Source organism: Pleuronectes platessa, chromosome 5, assembly GCF_947347685.1.
Source record: "Pleuronectes platessa chromosome 5, fPlePla1.1, whole genome shotgun sequence".
Taxonomy (NCBI): Eukaryota; Metazoa; Chordata; class Actinopteri; order Pleuronectiformes; family Pleuronectidae; genus Pleuronectes; species Pleuronectes platessa.
The window spans coordinates 2,544,530-2,560,924 of record NC_070630.1 but is presented as its reverse complement, the minus strand read 5'-3'; positions in this window follow the sequence as shown (position 1 = coordinate 2,560,924).

Sequence of the window (16,395 nt, the reverse complement as noted above, 5' to 3'; positions counted from 1 at the left end):
CGTTTGATTGGCCGAAGGTCGGGGGAACAACAGCTGATGTTAACAGCATCGGGCTCGAGTCGGGTTCCGATGCTCGTCCGGTTCGGGTCGGACTCGGTTTTCTCTCGGACTCTCTCGGACTCTCTCGGTTTCTTTCTGTGAGATCGGCTCGACTTTCTCACGCTCCAGAAACAACAACAACAACAACGATGTGCCAGTTTCTCTACGTTTGATTCACAACTTCTCAAAGTTTAGCATCAACACATTTCATGGAAAACATCTTTCCTCTGTCGTATTTAAAGGAGCTTTGATGTAGACTATAGCGCCCCCTACTGGCCTGGTAGGTTTTTAGTGTTCTCAGCTGGACGAAGATATTTTGCAAAATGCTGTGTCATGTGGATTGAGATTTTTTTTTTTCAAAAACAGAGCAGGACATATTTGTTAAAAAACAAATATCGGCAGTAGTGACGACAAGTCCCTGTATAATATTTATAATTTTCTTCTTCCTGTTCTAATTCCACTTCCTCATTTTCCTCGGCTGCGTCTCTTCTGTTTGCACTGACCCAGTTTCTCCTCAGGAATCACTAACAGCTCCATCTTATCTTATCTGTGTGTAGCATTGTTTCTGTTGTGATCACACACACACACACACAGCACCTGCCCGAGTGTAATCTGCAACATGACACGCTGTGGATTTCAAAATAAAAGTCACATGTTTTTTCTTGTTTGAAAAGTGTCCCCTCTGTTTCATGAGGCATCGTCTTACACCGAGCGTCCTGCGATAAGAATCTGTCTCATCACGAATTAGAATACCGGTCAAACTCCTTCTCCGTGGTTTCAGGATGTTTGGATATGCAGCGGAGGGGGTGGGAAGTTCAATATCCTCGGGACTTTGTACTATTGTCTCCTTCTCCTGTGTCTCCGGGAGCCTCGGGTTGGATTTTACGATGTCGGGAGCTGAGCTGCAGCTCTGAGGGGAAACCCCCGACGCGGCCTGTCACTGATCAGTGGAATAAACCACGATCAACCGAATCAGGGGATATCCGGCAAAACCATCTCCAGGATAAACTGCAACATGCAAATCAACTCTAATCCCAGTGTCACTTCCCCCCCGGGTGAAGCTAACACCGCTGGAATCCCACTGGTACTGGCTCATATCGCCAATACCATTCACACTCAGAGGCCAAACCCTTGAGCAAGGCAGAAACCCACGTCTTATTGACTTCATTAGGTGAATTCAGGTTTTAACACACACTTTTCAAATCATACTCCTGATTCCACAAGAAAAGAATAAAGCCTGCTGATGTTGAGCAGATGATTAGAAGCTCGAGAGATGATTCCGAACCTGCAAAGTTTTCACATGTTTCACTGTCGGAAAATCAAACAAAGCTCGAAGTCTTTTTATGACCGTTTGGCCTCAAAAGACTCTGGAGACGCAGAGTCGGTCATTTTAACACCTCGCTACCTTTATCTGCCAATCAGGTGTTTGTACAGTGAAGACACATGTATGTTTAACCTCAGATGCAGAAACAGCTGGAGCCGTTGTCTGTACTGTGCGTTTGCTTGGTGTGTATTTGTGCACGACTTATGACGGCTTACGGGGACGACACCAGAAAGACATTTCAACCATGGTGACAGATTTACCCTCGAACCAACACATATCTTTGGCCGCTCGATTGTTATAATACTTCCCAAAGTGTTTGATTCACCAGAAACAAAGGAGTTCCAGGTCGGTGGTTCGGACCTGAGGCAGAGTGGACGTCCCGTTTCCTCAGGGCAGCTTTAGATTGGAACAAACCGAGAAGTGGACAGTGACAGTTTCAGGACAGTGTGAGGAGACATAAAATGTCCACGAGTGTGAAGAGACCTTCAGGAATGTTCTCCAGCATCTGGAGAGCATGTGTTGGGTCACACAGTGAGTGTGTGTGTGTGTGTGTGTGTGTGTGTGTGTGTGTGTGTGTGTGTGTGAGAGAGAGAGAGAGAGAAAGAGCTACTGGCTAGACTTTAAGACAACACTACTTGAACTGACATGACAACTACCACTGTCCACTGCCTTGTAAATCACACACACACACACACACACACACACACACACACACACACACACACACACACACAGCTGGATGAAGGCAGTGGGGGTTCATCCTTTGCCAAGTGACGGATCTGATGGAGGAATGTGTCGGACTGTTCTGTTGAACCTGGCTCGGCTCGGGCATCGAACCCGACCCGACGCCGGGCGAGCAGCAGCTTGATTTCACACTCTAATTTCAAACTTGTTCTGTTTTCAAGTTTGTTTTTTCTACTCGTGTGAGTAGACGACATTTCTTCTGTCCGAGGTCCGGCCAAGTTTCTCTGAGACGTTTTATGGGTTTATCTTGTTTTATAAAAACAGGTCGAGAGCAGCAGGGGGTCGGGTCGGAGGCTGGAACAGCGTCAACAGCCTTCTACCAAACAGCTCTTCTCTGAAATGTCAATCTCACCTCGTTTAAATAAAGGTTGAAGTAAAGAGAAGAAAGAGAAAAGCAGTAAGACAGTCAGCTGGATTAGATAATTAAACAATTTATTCGTCTGCTTAATATTTACTCATCAAATATGATTGTTAGCTCAATAGGAAAATCTGAAACTAGTTCAACATGTCAATAAAAACTTCTCAAAACTTCTGAAATGCCAACAAATTGTTTGTTTTGTTCAAGAAAACATCATAAATTAATAAAAAAACATAATTTATGATCAAACGAATATATTTTCTTCAACGTAACAAAAGGATGAATATAAATAGATTTAGAATAAAGGTAAAAGCCGATCTCCAATCAGCTCCTCCAAATAATATGTTGTGTAATTTCATCTCATCTTTGACAGAATCCTGTTGCATCACTGAGAGCTCACTATGAATATATGTATATTTGAATTAATTAGATTTTAAATGTTACTGATGCTGAATTCTTTCCTGGCCCATCGAGCAGGAGATTCTCTGGACGCCTCAGAATCTCATGGATGATTTCATCTCTGGGCAGGTGCAGCTCGTGGATTAGTCACGATCGGGTTCCTAGAAGGATCATCGTAAAAAAGAACTTCCTGAAAGTTAGAGGATATTCATTAACATGGTTTCAACATTAAACATTTATAACTAATGAAAATACGTTTGATGAAGGAACTGAAGAAGATTCAGGGTCAATGATCGGCCTGAGTGAGTTTAACCTGATGAGTGATTCCATGTAAAACATTCACAGACTCAAACAATTCATTTTACCTAATCGTGCAAATCCAAAATATGAATGAGCCTCAGAGTGGATCTGTGTGGAGAGGAAGGCAAATATCCTCATTGACTCTGATTATTTGCTGCAAATATTTGCTGCGAATCAGAGAATTAATCTTTATTTACAGCGCAGACAATCTCTGATTGTTTAATATTATGCCAGTTGAAAACCAAGTTTACTTTCACAGATTGTTTTTCATCCAGTGGAAGAATCGCTCGTGGTCAGCGAGCGATGAAGCTGCTCCTGTGTGAGTCTGCACCGAGAGGAACCAAACAAAACACTGTTCAGATACACAACTGCATGTTCAGTGACACACAGTGAGCCGCTGCATCAGAGTGTGTACTCATGCATGTACTCCACTTTAAACAACCTGCCACACTTCTCTTTGACTTGATGATTTCAGTTTAATCAGGTTAATTTTTTTAACATTTTATTTACAACAAATGTCATTTAATTGAATTTCCATTGACGTTTTCTAAAATCCATTTTAAAATGTCAAGTTTTTTTAGATTTCTATTAATAAATAAAGCAATTGAAATAAAAGAGATTAAAATCTGGACTTTATTATAGGATGACATGAAACAGATTCAGCCCCCCCCCCCCCCAACTGACCATTAAGGAGCTTTTCACTAATTGGTTTTTATCTCCTTGATAAAACATCCACATCGAAGTGTTTTCATTCTGAAAGTTTCCCCTGGAGGAGCCTGTGACACACACTCACACACCTACACACACACACACACACACACATACACACACACACACACACACACACACACACACACACACACACGGACATCATGCCCTGCAGTTATCTTATCAGTCATCACAGGTGTGCATGAGAAAGGGACTCCACCCAGTACTGGTTTCTTGTTAAGTGCGGACACTTGTGTGCGAGTGTGTGTGCGCACATCTGCGTGTTTGACTCTACAGTGCAGTGTGTGTTTATGCATATGCGACTGTTCCACAAGTGCGTTAATACACCCACATTTACATACGTGCATATTGTTAGACTGTGTCAATATCGACTGTAACTCTAAGTGTTTTTTTTATAAGGCAACAGAGGAAGTTTATAATCGGTTTATCTTTAATCTTTACAGGCTCAGGATATAGAGCCACAGCACACGGATGAGAATAAAGAGATGAGGGTAAAGAGATGAGAATAAAGAAATGAGAATAAAGAGATGACAATAAAGAGATGAAAATAAAGAGATGACAATAAAGAGATGAAAATAAAGAGATGAGAATAAAGAGATGGAAATAAAGAGATGACAATAAAGGGTAGAAATGGAAAAATGAAATGCAGATTTTAGACGACAGACATATATAAACAAGGTGACCACTTAAATCAACTGTTCTTCCTTGATCACAGTGTTTATTGATGCCATTAGAACCACAGAGAGGTCAGACACTATGTGTATGATCAGTCATTATCAGTCACCAAAGAAGAACTGAATCAACTCTGATGAACGTCATGAGTTTAAAAACATCCTTGTGGGACATGTGTCTAAATTTAGGATCAGTCATAAAGTTTCAAAGGTTTTTCCATCAGGTGATTTGAACAGTAGAGAATCATCATCAATCAACATCAGGCTGAAATCTGCAGATCTGGTTTTTACTTCGTCATCGTTTGAAGATATTTGATTAAAACAAATTGACTTTGATTAACTTGTCAATATGAAACATGCACGAGAGTTAAACACCCGGATTTGAACCTGATGGTCGACTCCGAGCCCCTCCATGTGGAGTTTACATGTTCTTAGCGTGTCTGCCAGTAATCCAGCTTCCTCCCACCGGTCACACACATGAGCATTCATTGGAGACTCTAAATTTCCTGCAGGTTTGGAATGTGAGTGGGAAAGGTTGTTCACTGTCCCTGGGACCCTCAGGAGAATCGGTATAGATGAAGAATAGATGGATCACTGTTGGTACGTTTACGTCCTTACGTCCACACTACAACAGAGTATAATGTCTCCAACAGGGAAATCATGAAAACACTGCTGGTTCTGATGAGTATCGAAACAACGAGGAAGAATATTCGTATTCATCAGGAACAGATCTTCCTCGTCGTCAGTCCCAAGAGAAGAAATCCCTCCTCATCTTCATTTCGGGGTTTCTCTTTCATAAAATGTTCCCCTAGAAAGAAACCAACTGCCAAGTAGACAAATGGTTTCCTGTTTACACCAACACACACACAACCAGTGCATATGTGAAATGTGTTTACAGGTGTCATGGACAGAGATCATAGCTGAAACATCTGGAAAAAGATAAAAGGACAATTTAAAATATACCAGTGATGATATATTCTATGGAACACCAACCCAAGGTTTCACTGTTTGTGTTGTTTGGAGAAACGTTCGACTCGTTTGATAGAACTAGTCACACAGACTGTAAACAGAGATCCTGTCTCCACCCGGAAACATCAGCCGCAGCGCTCAGAGAATAATTCATCATCAGACGACAGCTGACGGCTCAGAAATTATTAATGAGCAGATACAAATATGTGAATTAGAAAAAGAGTTTAAAGGTGATTTTAAACAACAAAGCCAGTAACAATTGAGAAGTTTGCTCCAAATCTCGAACTCGGCTCTTTATTGGTAAATAACATCGTGGAAAGATGCAAAAATTATCTTTTTATTTGTCAGTTTCTGAATCTTCTTCATTGGATCTGTTCTCTTCCACCACTTCAACCAAAACAAGGTGAAATCGAGCTGTTTTCAGGCCTTTGACTGAAGCTGCGGAGACAGTCACGCCACTGTGACAACTGCAGCCAGGCACTTAGAGTTCATTAGCTGTGTGTGTGTACAGCTGGATACACAAACACACACACACACACACACACACACACACACACACACACACACACACACACGTATAGGAGGAACAATATAACAGCTGGGGCTGTGCTCTGAAGCGCTGCCAAGACAAAAGTAGCCGAGAGGTTAAAGAAGCAGATTCAGGTAAAACTTCATTTAACTGTGAAACACTCTGTACGTTAATTTAAATATCTGCTGTGTTTACACTGTATTTATTCTCTTTACATTGTGTACAGGCGACTGTGTTTGTTCTGCATTTACACTGATGTTCTCTATTGTTACCTTCCCACTCGCTGCTGTAACGCTTTAAAGTGGGATTAATCAAGGATGATCTTATCTTATCTTATCTTATCTTATCTTATCTTATCTTATCTTATCTTCTGATCTACAGACCAGCAGCATGAGGATTCTCTTTGAGGAGAAGGATTTAACCACAAAGTGTTTTGTGTTCATCAACGGCTCAGACTAGAAAAGCTTCTGGGTGAGAATAAATAAACGTTTATTAATAGGAACATTAATATCAGATTAATAAAGTCTGCAGGTAATTTAAAGCAAGAAAACCAAAAAAAAACTCAAGATGAAACATCACAGAACATCTTCTCATCAAACTCACACTGTTGTTACCGATCGAATGTTAGACTTTGAGATCTTTAACGTCAGCCGGACTGTGAACGTGTGAGTTCCACCTTCATCCGGCAGTTTGCAGATTCACTCATTAACGTCACCAGGTTTCTTTTCAGTGACATTTACCTTTAAAATCTGAGCCGGATCTAAACAGATAAAACAAAATACAGTAAAATCTAAATGTGGCAGACGTTGGGGGTCGGTGGGTGTGTTGTGTGTCTCCGTGGCAGTTGCTACACAAACATGCAAAAAGAGGAGAACTCATGTAAAGATGATATTAATGAAGCGGGCGTGAGCGGCCTGTGCACCTGTCGTCCGGGGGAAACAGGTGGAAGCAGGTGAGCAGGTCACTGCTGCTGTCAGGACGTGTACACACACGGATGATTGACAACTCTTGTATTACCTTTACCTGAAGAGGCGGGACAAGTGGGGAAGTACGTGTATGTATTACGGGACGTGTTTTTTAAACCAATGGATTCTTTCATTTATGAAGATTTGAAAAAAGATGTGATTTTCTATTGGACTGATCACTGTCGGGAAACAAAAAACTAAACTTAAGATAAGAAAAAGTTTTGTCTGTTGAAGCAATAAGAGAAATAGGTAACACCTTATTTTATGGCTAACTGATTTCCTGTTTATGTTTTGATAAACATATTTTTTTTCAGTGTACACAACCAAATTAATTAAATATGCACAAAATCACTCTGTGTACTGTATTTCCCCTAAAATTACTGTAGCACCAAATCTTATCTTACTTTCAATAAGGAAACTTTCTCTGTAGTTATATTAAGTCTTAATTAATGCATGCAGGAGTTAGTACCCCACCAACACACCAACACACGCACACAGACACACACACACACACACACACACACACACACACATTTGGAGGTCCCTCTCACTTTCAACTATCTGTTACTGCAGCTGATTTGTTTTTTCACCTCCTCCAATCAGAGGCACCCTGGCTAGGACCAATTAACAGCAAAACACACACACTCACACACACACACACACACACACACACACTCACACACACACACACACACACATTACTATGCGATATATAGCAGCACCCAGGTGTGGCAGATTAGTGACCCTCCACCCGCCTGTAGTGCTGCCCCGATAACCGGGGGTAAAGATCACACCTACACACGAGAGTCACTTTGACGCAGCCTCTTCCGGGCGGGAATGTTGTGTCTTCATTCTGCCTCGTGGTTCTGGATAAAAGATACAGACGCACAATCCGGTGACATCGATGTTTCGCCTCATGGTCGGCAGTGAGTGTCAGAGAGTCTCTTACGTCACAGGTGCCTTCTCCAGGTCACACCCTGAGGCAGCGCTATACCGTCTGTTTGCTTCACACATACCAGAATGTAGCAGCCTCCACCTCCTGTTCAGGGGGCGAGGAGGTGGGTGAAATGCTTCCTGTGACGAGGTCAATCGCAGGGTGTTCAACTTTCCTGAACTTTGACCCAAAGGCCTGCTTCCGTGTGTCTGCTACAGTTCCCTGAAGAAGTGAAGACCAGTTTCTTGAAGGCAACACAAGAGAATCTCGGACTCAAACCTCCTTCTTACTCTTTCTGATCTTAATCTGTGCTTTTTTCTGAGCTTCATGCAAATCCTGGTTCCGGAGGGTGATGGTCATCGACCTGAAGCTATGAGGTAACTGCCCAAAAACCAACGAAGAAGAACCTCTGCACTTTCACACTTTTAGATCCAACAACAATCTTTGTGGAGGTTTGTTATCGCTTTTTCATCCCGAGATATTCATAGTCTATTGCTCGTTCCCAACACACCCACTCTCTCTCTGTCAATGCTCCTGCAGAGGAACCTCCTGCTCACACATTCTCCAGTCGGCAGTTTGTTGCCTCCTGCTGCACCAGCCCTGACTCCTGCAGATATTTGCTGCGTTGTGCATGTGTGAGAGGAAAACGGCTCCTTCCAGACCCAGCTGCCAAACTCAATCTGCAATATTTCATGGTTTTGTGATATTTCTAAATCTGCTCATTTGTTTTTTGTTCAACTTACTCGAGAACATGTATAGACGACTGCTGTTGTACCTGGAGTTATTGTTAGAAACACAACCCGTCAGCAGGGAAACACATGGCAATGCCAGACCAGGACACCGGACACAGTACTGGTGTCTGTGACGGTCGTGTTGAGGACGCATCCGTCCTGTCTGTCCCCTCGTCAGACTGTTTTTCTACCTTCCAAAACCCCAAAATGGACGTGGTGTGAGCCGGGGGATGTAGGAGAGGAGGAGGAGGAGGAGGAGGAGGAGGGTGGACGGACGAAAAAAGAAGGGGGAAGGACTGAAGGCCAATGGTCGGGGGGAGGTGGGGAGGAGAGGGGTGAGGCGGCTGCAGCCAGAGGATGAATGAGTTCTACTATGTCTGCTGGCTGCGGACTCTGTGTGTGTGTGTGTGTGTGTGTGTGTGTGTGTGTGTGTGTGTGTGTGTGTGTGTGTGTGTGTGTGTGTGTGTCTGTGTGTGTGTGAACAGAGCTCCTTAAGCAGCCTCTCACGCTCAGGTACACAAGCTCCACTTCTTTTCACAGCACATGCTGAAAACCCCGGCGCTCGGTTTGGGCCTCTGCAGACACCGTAGAAACCAAACTGAGACGTGATGATGACTTTTATCTTCTAACCGAATCTTCAGATGTTTGTTTGTTCATCTGCAGCCTTGAGATGAAACTTGCTGAATCAATAATAATGTAATAAATGGAAATAACTCAAAATATAAAAATATATTCAACAATAGATGCGTCTTCTGGCCTGAAGAGATCTCAAATGAAGACGTGTAGAAGAAGACTATAGGAGTGTGGAGCAGGAGATCAGACATGGGGGAAGTCCTCAGAATGGACCAGAACAAAGATGGACGCCAGTTACTGGTGCAGAGAAAATGTCCTTTTCGCGTTGTCTCGTAATAAACTTAACAAACAAACTTCAGATTAAAACTTTATAGCACCGAACCTGACGCTTTAAACTTCCAGAAACAAATGACAAACTACCTGAACTAAATAAAACAACAGGTTTAAATTCCAAACAGTCAAAGCTAACGCTTTCTACACGGAGGTGGAGGTGAGAAATGTCAACCACGTCTTAAAGGAAACACCGTGAAAATCAGGAGGTGGATGAATTCAGATATGAGACGTCTCCACTGTCTCCTCCACCTCTCCACTGTCTCCTCCACCTCTCCACTCCTCCACCTCTCCATTGTCTCCTCCACCTCTCCACTCCTCCACCTCTCCACTGTCTCCTCTACCTCTCCACTCCTACACCTCTCCACCGTCTCCTCCACCTCTCCACTCCTCCACCTCTCCACTGTCTCCTCCACCTCTCCAACGTCTCCTCCACCTCTCCACTGTCTCCTCCACCTCTCCACTCCTCCACCTCTCCACTGTCTCCTCCACCTCTCCACTCCTCTACCTCTCCACTGTCTCCTCCACCTCTCCACTCCTCCAACTCTCCACCATCTCCTCCACCTCTCCACTCCTCCACCTCTCCACTGTCTCCTCCACCTCTCCACTCCTCCACCTCTCCACTCCTCCACCTCTCCAACGTCTCCTCCACCTCTCCACTCCTTCACCTCTCCATTTTATCCTCCACCTCTCCACCTCTCCACTGTCTCCTCCACCTCTCCACTGTCTCCTCCACCTCTCCACTGTCTCCTCCACCTCTCCACTGTCTCCTCCACCTCTCCACTCCTCTACCTCTCCACCGTCACCTCCACCTCTCCACTCCTTCACCTCTCTATTTTCTCCTCCACCTCTCCACTGTCTCCTCCACCTCTCCACTGTCTCCTCCACCTCTCCACTGTCTCCTCCACCTCTCCACTCCTCCACCTTTCCACTGTCTCCTCCACCTCTCCACTGTCTCCTCCACCTCTCCACTGTCTCCTCCACCTCTCCACTCCTCCACCTCTCCATTTTCTCCTCCACCTCTCCACTGTCTCTTCCACCTCTCCACTGTCTCCTCCACCTCTCCACTGTCTCCTCCACCTCTCCATTTTCTCCTCCACCTCTCCACTGTCTCTTCCACCTCTCCACCGTCTCCTCAACCTCTCCACTCCTCCACCTCTCCACTGTCTCCTCCACCTCTCCACTGTCTCCTCCACCTCTCCATTTTCTCCTCCACCTCTCCACTGTCTCTTCCACCTCTCCACCGTCTCCTCAACCTCTCCACTCCTCCACCTCTCCACTGTCTCCTCCACCTCTCCACTGTCTCCTCCACCTCTCCACTGTCTCCTCCACCTCTCCACTCCTCTACCTCTCCACCGTCACCTCCACCTCTCCACTCCTTCACCTCTCTATTTTCTCCTCCACCTCTCCACTGTCTCCTCCACCTCTCCACTGTCTCCTCCACCTCTCCACTCCTCCACCTTTCCCCTGTCTCCTCCACCTCTCCACTCCTCCACCTCTCCACTGTCTCCTCCACCTCTCCACTCCTCCACCTTTCCCCTGTCTCCTCCACCTCTCCACTCCTCCACCTCTCCACTGTCTCCTCCACCTCTCCACTGTCTCCTCCACCTCTCCACTCCTCCACCTCTCCATTTTCTCCTCCACCTCTCCACTGTCTCTTCCACCTCTCCACCTCTCCACTGTCTCCTCCACCTCTCCACTGTCTCCTCCACCTCTCCACTGTCTCCTCCACCTCTCCATTTTCTCCTCCACCTCTCCACTGTCTCTTCCACCTCTCCACCGTCTCCTCAACCTCTCCACTCCTCCACCTCTCCACTGTCTCCTCCACCTCTCCATTGTCTCCTCCACCTCTCCACTGTCTCCTCCACCTCTCCACTGTCTCCTCCACCTCTCCACTGTCTCCTCCACCTCTCCACTCCTCCACCTCTCCACTCCTCCACCTCTCCCCCCCCAGCCTCACCCACCAGACACTTAATCATCGAATCCCTGTTATTGACATATTGGCCCTGAAATCCCCCTTTCAAAATAAAACGCCCGGGCTCTCTCAGTCTTTGGAAGCAAAGGAATGTCCGAGTCTGAGATTCTTCCACCTCCTCCTCTGACTTCGTTTCTTTCTCTCATCCCTCCTTTTCTGTCTCCCCCCCCCCCCCCCCCCCCGGCACCCTCCCCCTCTCAAATCTCACTCCCTCCTGTCAAAATAAACACTGAGCGCTGCCCCTTCTTTTCATTCAGACGCTCTGAGCCGCCTCATTTAGGGACCCGCTGTCCTCCTGTGTGTGTGTGTGTGTTTGTGTGTGTGTGTTTGTGTGTGTGTGTGTGTGTGTGTGTGTGTGTGTGTGTGTGTGTGTGTGTCCCCTCAGTGTGTGCATGTTTCTCCCAAGTATTTATAACTCACATTGAAAGCTGCTTTTTTTTTAACACCCCGTCCCCCCCTCCTCCTCCACCTCCTCCCCCCCCCCCCCATGCCCCGGCCTGGTATCTGACATAACCGGCCATGGGTTTCTCTCCGCAGAGCTGCGTTCCTGGCAGATAGAGGGGCCGCCGACCGCCACTGGGGGAACTTTCCTGGCTCGGGGAAGCCGTGGGACAATCACACCTTTCATGGGCCGGAGAGAACGCCGCCTGTCCACCGGCTCCTCAGCCACGGCACGGGGAATTTCTCTCCCTCCCTGGACCCTCTCTCCGTCTCCTTTTTCTGTTTCTGTTTTCTAACGTGTGTTCGGTGCCACTTGTTCATTGCTGCCATCGGAGAAACTGCCAGTTTCAACACAGACGGCCATTTTGGTTTCTGTATCCGAATCTTGTCGCTCCTGTTCTAACAGTGTGATAATCATAATATTTATCTCTTAAAGGAATTTCTAAATGTATTATTGCCTTTAAGTGAAGAAGAAGAGTCAGCAAACTAGAGAGAGGCCACATAAAGAATAAGGGTGATCTGGAATCACACCAGGGACGTCATTTCTAAACATCTCTGTTAAAAGAAGTAGTGATGCATCTAAAACATATTAAAGGTAGAAGATGGAGGAGGTGGATGTAGCAGAAAGATGGCGTCTACACGCTGCTGCAGGGTCGACTGGATTTCAGCCCAGAAGACGATCAGTGTAGTTTCACTTAGATCAGACACAAAGGAAACCGGGATTCACCATGAAAACTGTATTGATTAAAACAGAGGCGTGTCCATTTATGTGGCACCATTTTCATGAGTTTGATTACAAGTCCAGAGTTCATGTATTCTGTGCTGAACACTGGTTTGTGATATTAGTCAGACCCATGCTTTGAAATAAAGTGTTTTCAAACTCTTCACCTGTATTTATCTTCTTTACTTATCAGGTTCCCTCCTCTTCATCATACATTTGACCCAGCGGCAGTCACTATTACTCCTGAAGGCATCATAACCATCCTAGAGGCAAACTCTTCACATATTTGTGATTTCAAAATCATTAAATAATTAACTCCTTTATGCTCAGTGGTGTTCGGCCTGCTTCTCCTCCTCACACTCCTCTGCCACCCTGTTTTTCTTCCTTGATCTCCCTGCAGCGCCCCCCCCCCCCCTCCTCCTCCTCCCTCCAGATCTCCCTCTGAAGGCACCTTGGGGTTTACAAAGCGACCTTTTTGCAGGTTTAAATTTAGAATCGCCCTCTTTGGGGCCACGACTCGTTCTGCAGCTCGTCCCGGAGAGGGAGAGACAGAGAGGGAAGAGGGGGCTGGTTTCTAAACTCGTCCCTGTAAATTGGCAGGTTCTGTGAAAACCAATTTGGAGAGGTTCGGTTGGGAAGCGGGGGGGGGGGGGGGGGGGGTTGTGATGCTGCGCTGTGCGCTTCCCGTAAACGTGTTGAGTAGCTTTATTCAAAGAGCTGCGGTAAAAAGGCCAAATAAAGATCAAATCAACACGGAGGAAGCTCGCAGGGGAGGGTTGGGGTTCTGTGCAGCGGTGGGGGGGCAACCTGGGACATGGAAAACGCAATGAAAAGTCAGAGGAGGAGCCCAAGAAATGAAAAGTTCCCAAAGTTAATGAATGTGTTCATAAATGGAGTCAACTGAAGCACATCAGAGTAAAAACAAAAACTGTATTTGCATAAATAAACGCCACTCAAACTCGAATGAGTGAAACTCCCAGGACTCTGCCAAGGCTCAACAGACCTTTAAATTCAATCAACCTGCAGATGGACGACACACACACACACATATCAGACCTGAGATTCTCATTCTTTTCTAGATTTAGATGTTTTCTCAGGGAAATTAGTCAAAAAACATCTCACAGTGTTTTAGAAAAAAATTATTTCTTATTTGTACCTGCAGAAATGAAATGTGCAGACTTTGTTTCAGGTGGAGCTTCCAATGAAGAAGTGTCACACACAGAGTCACACACTCACACACACACACACACACACACACACACCCACCCACACACACACACACACGCACACACACACCCTGACTTGGATCAGCAGAGGGGTGGGACCTGCAGTCTTGCATCCTGGTGTCACGTCAGCCTTTTTAATTCCTTCCAGGAACCTGTGAGGATTTTCACCGTACTAACAATGTGTACTCATGCATGAGTCACACACACTCACATCCCTCTTTCTCCCTGTCCCTCTCTCTCTTTCTCCCTGTACCTCTCTCTCTCTCTCTCTCTCTCTCTCTCTCTCTCTCTCAGAAGCCTTCATATGTGTTTTCATGTGGATTCATGTGTGTGTGCACCTGAGCGAGTTTCTGTGCAGCCACCTCTCTTCAGTTTCCCGTCCTGTCGTCTCCTAACACACTCATGACTCCGCTCTCTGTGCAGGCTCCATCATCTCGGGGCAATCAAGTGCAGTCAATGTTTCTTTCATAAAGAAAGCGTTTCGCCTCATCGTAATTTCTCCTCGACCCCAGTTTAGCCAGTAGCCTCTTGTGTATCTATAGACTCATTCAGGCGCGGAGCATATCGCCGCCGCCACACGGAAACCAGGCATCTGCAGAAAATGGAGCTTTTCAAGGACGCAGAAAATGACATGAGGTTGTTCCACTCCAGTATTTAAATTAAGTTTCTTTAAATGACAGAAAATACAAACTTTTCCATGTTAAAAACATGAATGAGAATCAGTTTTCATTCTAAAATTCCTCCTTTTACTCAATTATAGTATAAATTACTGCATACGCTGATCTTTAGTTAATTCATAAGATCATAAAGCTGCACAGATACATGTCAATAAAACCAGAAGGAATATCTCTATTAAACAAAGAAAAGGAAAATATTTCTTCACTAATGTTTGATCGTTGTTTTTCCTGGAGCTGTTTTTATCACCGTTCACATTTAGTTTGAAGTTAGTGCTGCTCCTTCATTTCCCTTGAGTGGTGCATTGTGGGAGAGTTAGTAAACACACTCAAACTCATGATGCATCGGTTCAGTAGAGGATCGGAGATGGAGTTTGAAGAAACATGTTCAACTCAAACAAAGACCTTCAAACCTAAAAGGGATATTAAAAAAAAACTGATAAAGAGGCGATTCAACAAAGCTAAGATCAGTTTTTAGTGATTATAAATAAAACAAGGCTTTTATTCATAATTATCTTTGACATGATTTAACCAATGCAACATTTGTGAAATGGCTAGTGAGCATGAATTCTTCTTCTTCTTATTATTATTATTATTATTAACAGTAGTATTATACCATCCACACTTCTATATGCACTGTCTTTACTATCACACACTGTCGGCACAGCAGGGGAAATGTGGGGTTCAGTATTTGGCCCGAGGACACTATCTGACGAGCGCCTGGCTGGAGGACGAGCCGCTCTACATCCAGAGCGTCAGCCGCCCGAGTGTGCAGAGTTTTCTTTTCCTGTTCCTGCAGAAGGTTAAACTGACTTTCATCACTTTTCTTTTACAGATTCGAACTCAAGGTTCACATTCTCTCTTTCTCCATATTTAACCAAGACAACAGTTTTTTACCAGATACTTTTGGTGATTCATGCTTTAGGGGCCACAAGCAGAAAGTAAAAAACAAATATGGGTTTTAAATATTAGTAAATTGTTTAATAAAAACTCCATCATGTCTCATATCCAGTCTCATTAAAGCCCTGACAAAGTAATTTGTGCAAAGGTTCAATTAAACGTGTCGTCTGACAGCGATGCTGGTTCAGAGCAAACAGAGCGGCAGTGAGACTGAACCAGTCCGACTGGTTTCTGCTCCAGATCCCATCCCACAGGGCTTCTGTCCTGGATCCTGTGCGGATGAAGGCAGCTGGAAAAAACTGAGGATAAAAACCGACCTTGAATGTGTGTTCTTAGGATAAGATGGGGAAGTAGCAGCCATTATTCATTAACACATCATCAGCCACTTTTAAAGGTAAAGTTCACAGTATGGATCATCCTCCACTGTCCTCCACAAGAAAAGAAAATACACGTTCAGCAGTTTTTAAATTACCTTTCCAATATTATAATTTCACCGGTGTAGGCCGTCCAGCACCTGCCTTCCTCTCCCTGCAGCCAGGCTTTGTTTGAAGTTCAATGCGTTCGACAGAAGCCAAATAAAACGCCTCCGGCCTTGTTTGCTTGTTTGAAAGAATTACATGACTTATGAGAAGTGACAGATTAAATGAACCCTCAGGTGCTGCAGCTCATTAGAAGATGATCTATTGTGTATAATATCATATTTAACAAGAATGCAAAATGTTTTGGAAATTAAGGGATTGGAGCAAAGTCTTGGGAGATGAGTGGGAAGGAACAGACGATTTGGATCCGTTCTAATACCAATAACATCGGGTCCAGAATCATGAACATCCATACTGATTCACTTTTTTATCATCAATATCTCC